Genomic DNA, 6,239 nt, shown 5'->3' on the forward strand with positions numbered 1-6,239 from the left:
TATAAATAACAGTTAACATTGACATTATAAATTAAATATTTTGTTGAAACTATAATCAATATTTAAGAGAAATTTATACGGAATTCAGGCTTTTTCGCCTTTTCCCTTCTCGGGGGTCTTATGGAGTCTATCACGTGTGCTAGCATCCCAGTATATTCGGTTACCGAGGCAAAGAATTAATAGAACCAGAACTGGACAAAAATTCGCCGAGTTCATACACTCATATTCGCTTGTATTTGTGTTTAAGCTCAGTCACATGATCAATAAAGTAATACTTAGTATTCATTAATCTTGGTTCAGCAGCGAATAAGACGTGCCTTTGTTCACCCAACTTTTTTCCATCACGTGTTCCGGTAGCCAAAAAGCGTTTCGCAATTGGTTTTCCGTTCCCACGCTTTTACTTCGCCAGAGGATATTTCCATGTCATACTCCACAGGGTTGGTGTCAGGTCATCTGCTTTTTAAAAAACTGAATTTTAAATTTTCACTAAAGCCAGAGCTAAACTTTACGCGAAAAGGTCCTAATGTCTAGATTAAGAAGTGAATGTACTCAGACTGTCAACTGACATTGTTTCACTCGATTGCCAAAATGCAATTTCATCGGAACTTCCGGACACAAACGGTATACTTAACAATTGTTCCTCGAGCCCGAATGTGCTCTGAGTCAATAGCCCATTCTGTCTTCGGCCTCATGGGCTATTGACTCAGAGGCCATGGGGGCGAGACTTTCCAAAATCCAAATAATAGTGCGTCAAAAATATCGAGACAAAACAACTTTAGCTAGTTAAAGCTGGACGTTAATCCTTTCTTGCCGCCAAAAAGCTGGCGCTTTTCGCCACTAGCTTCCGTGCTCTCGTTCTGCAAAACCAGCTGGCGCAAGAGTTCAGACAACGTCATAACAAGCTTTAATTTGAACGCGCATCCTGCATGGAGACCAAAGAAATAGGTTTCCTCCATTGTTCACTTTTGTAACTGTGGCTTATATCCGAATTCACTGTCATTTAGACGGCTGCTCTTAGAAATCATTTTCACATAATCTGATCTAGGGATGTTTTCAACTGTCGAGAGACGGAAGATCCAAGAAACCTGATGAGTTTTTACATGTAAAAGTGTCTTTCACTATAATGTTTTCATAATGTTTTCATTCATTCAGTCCCTTAACGTTGACACAGATGTGACAGTGTCCGCACAAAGAAAGTGAGTAACTCATTTGCACATCGCAGCCAACACTATAAATCGCAGATATCCTTCACGGGTAGCCACGAGTTAAAAAGGGTACTTTGACTGCTGAATATATGTGAAGGTTTATTCAGTATACGCCAGTTTTACAATAATTTATGGATTCCCGAAACGATATCGGGAACTTAAGCAAGTTACCGCTAAAAACAAGTTTGCTCAATAAATGTTTTACTGTAGTTGGGAAAGAATAGTTCTTACTGCTGAACGCAATTCTTTCTTGAAACTGTTCGCAAGCTTAAATCTATATTCCTTTGATTTGTTTTAGTGCAAACCACACAAGGCCGCTGAAGTGGAGGAAAAACATAATGCTTTCATGCATCTTAAAACCGCCTCTCTTTATACTGCTATATTTAGCATTTCTTCCACAAACATCCTCTAACGACGGATATAGAAATTATAAAGATGGCGACGTTATAGTTGGTGGTCTACTCAACATCCACTATTCTGGCACTAATGATCAATGTACTGAGCTTTCTACCACAGGGCTGGGATACGCAGAGGCTACTATCTTTGCTATTGAGAAAATTAACAAGAATTCCAGTATTTTACCGAACGTGACAATCGGCTACGATTTAAGAGACTACTGTGAGAGCAATGCTCGAGCCATGAAAATAGCCTATGACTTCATGTGTGATGGCGATCCAGTACATATTTCTAACCAAAACATCAGCCCCTCCCACACAAAATATGTCAAAGAAACCAAAACCAAGACTATCTCAGCGTTAGTTGGCCCTATCGATTCCGGCACTGCAGTGCTAGTATGAAGTCTTCTTCAAGTTTCTGACATTCCCGCCATCAGCCCGACTGCAACAAGCGATGAGTTGAGTTCACAAATGTACAAAGACTTTTTCAGAACAGTTCCACCAGACAACTGGCAAGCAAAGGTCATGGCAGACATCATAGAGCGCTTTAACTGGACTTACGTGGCGGCTGTCGGGTTGGATGATTCTTATGGACAAAACGGGATTTCGGCGCTGGAAAAAGAATCCTACAACCGGAAAACATTTTGCATTGCTTTTTCTGAGTATATTCCATGGCTAGGCCATTGGAATAAAACAAAGCAAACTGTTCTCAAGATGAAAAGGAGGTCTGAAGTCGCAGTGATCATTGTTTGGCTTTCTGGCGGTTACGGAAGAGCATTTTTTGCAGAAGCAACGGCTCAAAATCTTGAAGGAAAGACTTGGATACTTAGTGACGCACTGACCGCGGATGAAAAAGATTATCTTGACTCGCACTTCACAATACTAAACGGCTCCTTGGGAATAAAGCCACGTGACTATTCCGTTCCCGAATTTGAAGAGCACCTTAAGACGATCACCCCTGCCAAAAGCATTGAAAGAGGCGCAGACTGGTGGGAAGAGTTCTGGAGATTTCAATTTAACTGTTCAGCCACAAATTCCGATGATTCTGGGGTCACACTTTGCGAAGCAAATCTGACGTTACACCATGCGCTACAAAAGATACGTAGTTCCTTCGTATCGTATGTCATTGACGCTACTTATGCTATTGCACACGCCCTTGATAACATTTACCGTTGTTCTCATACTATACATGGTGCTGGTGAAAGAGGTAATTGTCCTCTAGTAGAGCCAACTGTAAAGGGACATGATCTAAAGAAATATCTCAAAAATATTATTTTTCACGGCAACACTGGCAAGGTACGATTTGACAAGTTTGGAGATCCTTTAACAGTTTTATACGACATCATAAACTTTCAGCTTGACTCAACCACAGACGCAGCCGGCAAAAATATTCTGGTTGGTTCTTGGAACAAAAAAAACACGCCCAAACTCAAAGTACATTTGTCCAGGCTAAGATGGAGAACTCCCTTCACCCCGTTATCCTACTGTTCATCAGAATGTTCACCTGGTACCAGAAGGGAGAAAACCGAGCCATGTTGCTGGGATTGTATTCAGTGTCCACTGGGAACTGTCAGTACCAAAGTCGGATCTATTAGCTGCACTAAGTGTGACCCAGAGACAAAGTCAAACGAGGGGCGCAGTAGGTGTGAAAAGCTACCATTCATCAACATCACGCATTTAAATATCTATGGAATCACCATAACAGTGGTGGCTTCACTCGGTTTAATTCTCATATTGTTCGTAGGAGGCACCTACATCAAGTTTTTCAACACCCCAGTCGTGAAGGCCTCTAACAGAGAGATCTCGTTTCTGTTGCTATTTGGTATCTCAGCTCTCTTTATTTTAGCCGTCCTCGAACTTTTTGAGCCCAGCCATTCACTTTGCACCGCAACATTTTTCTGGCGCTATTTTGGTCTCAGTCTTTGTATCACAGTGCTCTTTTTGAAAACTATGCGAATAGCAAGCGTTTTTGAAGTCGATAAAGTGGCGCAGTTGTTTACACCTTGTTACAAAACCCCAACAAGGCAGGGCATCTTTCTCTCAGGTATGAATTTAGCTTTCCTTTGTTTATTGGCCCTGTGGATCTTTCTTGATCCCCCGAGGCGTAATAAAGTCATCCGCGTAGATGAGTACATCTTTCTTGTGTGCAAACCATTTGACGCCAACGTCGGCCTTGCACTGTTCATCGCAGTCTGTGCTTACACGCTAATTGTGGCTTTCCTGTGTACGTATTACGCTTTCAAGGCAAGAGGAATTCCCGAGAACTTTAACGAGACAAAATACATAGGATTCTCTATGTACATTCTACTGTTGTCATCGCTGGCATATTACCCTGTGCTGTTTGCTTTTGAGAGCTGGTACGTGACAATTGTATCTTGTACTACGACTTTAGTAACTTCGTTTGGTATGTTGGGATGCATGTTCGGTCCCAGAATCTACATTCTTATTTTCCAATCCCAGCAAAACACCATCGAAAGCGTCAGGTCGCAGGTGATGAATTTCTCCTTTCGTAATGTCACGGCAACCAGAGTTTTGCCTGGACAAATTAATGAAGGAGTACCTAACGCTGCGCTGAATACCGAAAATTAAAAACGCTGGATTTCAGTTCGCCCACCAGCCATTCTTTTGACCAGTAACATGGGAAAATACCTCAACTTCTCAATCTTTTCCCGGATTAATCATTAAATATACTAGACGTCTTTACCATGTATGTTTTGTGTTCCTGTACTCGAAAATGACAGCCTATGTGTGGTCTTATAGAGGACTGGAAACAGGCTGTCGACTCAAAACAACCCTTTTATGTTCTATCTACCGATATGAGTAAAGCCTTCGACTGTTTGAGTCACTCTCTGACAATAAAGACTTTGGAGGCTTATGGCTTTGGACGTGGATCTCTCGATTTCATGCGATCGTTTTTCGAAAACAGACGAAACAGGGTAAACTGGGTGAAATTACAAGCATTTGGAAACCTATGAAAAGTGGATGTCCGCGAGGATTATCCTTTGGGCCCTTACTCTGGAACATGTTCCAGAATGATTTACCGTTTGCATGTCAAGAATGGAAAAACAACCATGTACGCGGATGACCAAAAATTGCATGTGACGATTAACAAATCACAAAATAGTTAGACAGCAAATGAAAACAAGCAGCAAGCAAGCTCTGAAATGGTATTCAAATAACTTTTTATCAGCCAAGCCAGAGAAGTTTTAATTCCTAAATATTAACCCAAGAAAAATCGATGGCGATACGAGTGATGCAGTGCTAAGCCTGGATGGCCTACCCATTGACAAATCAGAGGACATTAAACTACTAGTAGTCCACATCGACGATGACCTTGTATTTAAGAAGCATTTTTAATGAGCTATGTAATAAGACTAGCCGAAAAGTCGGGATACTATCTCGTTTACGAAATTTAATACCATCTAAGGCTCAGCTGTTGCTGTATAAAGCTTTTATTTTGCCCCATCTTACATATTGCCACCTAATATGGCATTTTCGTAAGTCGATCGTCAGACAAAAGGAAGGTGGAACGAATACAAGAACGGGCATTAAGAGCCACATATAGATCCTACTCGGATACGTATGAAGAACTTTTAGAGAGGGCTAACCTTCCCACGTTGTATAATAGACTTCAAGACATCGTAGTACTGATGTATAAAGTCAAGTATGGCTCGATCAGATATATAGGTCCCTTCTTATGGTCTTAACTAAACAAAGATCCACGAGAGGCTTCTAGCTTAGCCAGTTTTAGGAACAAAATTAGAAAATTGAACTTTTCAGAGTATATTTCTGATAATAGAAACTGTTGTAAACTCTGAAGTGAATACACAACAATTTAAGTATCAGAGTATTGTAGTTGTCTACTTTCCGTTGTATTTTATTGAGGGTGTAGATTTTATTGTAAATACTCATTTTTAGCATTTTCATTTCAGTGCATGATAACAACGTTTTTCTCCTTCTTGATGACTTATTTTCAGGTAGGAGTAAGCAACGACGACAACGTGAACGGCAAAAATTGGCAAAACACCATGTTTGCACTTGAATCATACTTTTTTGAAACCTCCATGGTTATAAAAACTTGAAGCTCATCGATGTGAAAAAAAATTGGGTCTGAGCCAGCCGTACAGACTCTGGGGAGATGAAAAGGAGTGCCAGACATGCAGCTTTCGTTCGTCGTCGCAAAAAATTAACCAGTTTAGAGTCAACCGTTACATAGTCGTATCCTTACTCACGCTCCAGGAACAATCTAGTCAGACTGGTCAAAATTTTGTCAGGTGAATTCGAAATAAAACAAAAACCTTATGCAGCACGGAAATTTGCTTACTGACAACTAAAGCTTTGGATAGTTTTAATCTTTTATTTTTTCGTGTTATTCTACTGCCGCAACAAAATGAAATACAGCTGGTATCAAGATTCTTCTTATCTTCAAAGCCGTTTGGCTCTGGAAGTTGGATACAAAGTTTAGCCATGTCTATATCATTGATGAATGCCGGGGGGGGGGAGTCCCACATATAAGTGACGGGGGTGATTGTCTTCTCGCTTTGGGATGCATGTTAATTGCAGATTTTGGTCTCACTTAGGGTATTTGGGATTGAAAGTCATTCAATGAGGGGACACGAATGGCTTTTACTGTAAGTAC

General features: G+C 40.7%; 1 pseudogene; it reads left to right on the plus strand.

The window, feature by feature from the left end:
• The first annotated feature begins 1,543 nt into the window (after positions 1-1,543).
• On the plus strand, positions 1,544-4,189 carry LOC140925578 (extracellular calcium-sensing receptor-like; annotated as a pseudogene).
• Positions 4,190-6,239: the final 2,050 nt, after the last annotated feature.

This window comes from Porites lutea, chromosome 2 (assembly GCF_958299795.1).
Source record: "Porites lutea chromosome 2, jaPorLute2.1, whole genome shotgun sequence".
NCBI lineage: Eukaryota > Metazoa > Cnidaria > Anthozoa > Scleractinia > Poritidae > Porites > Porites lutea.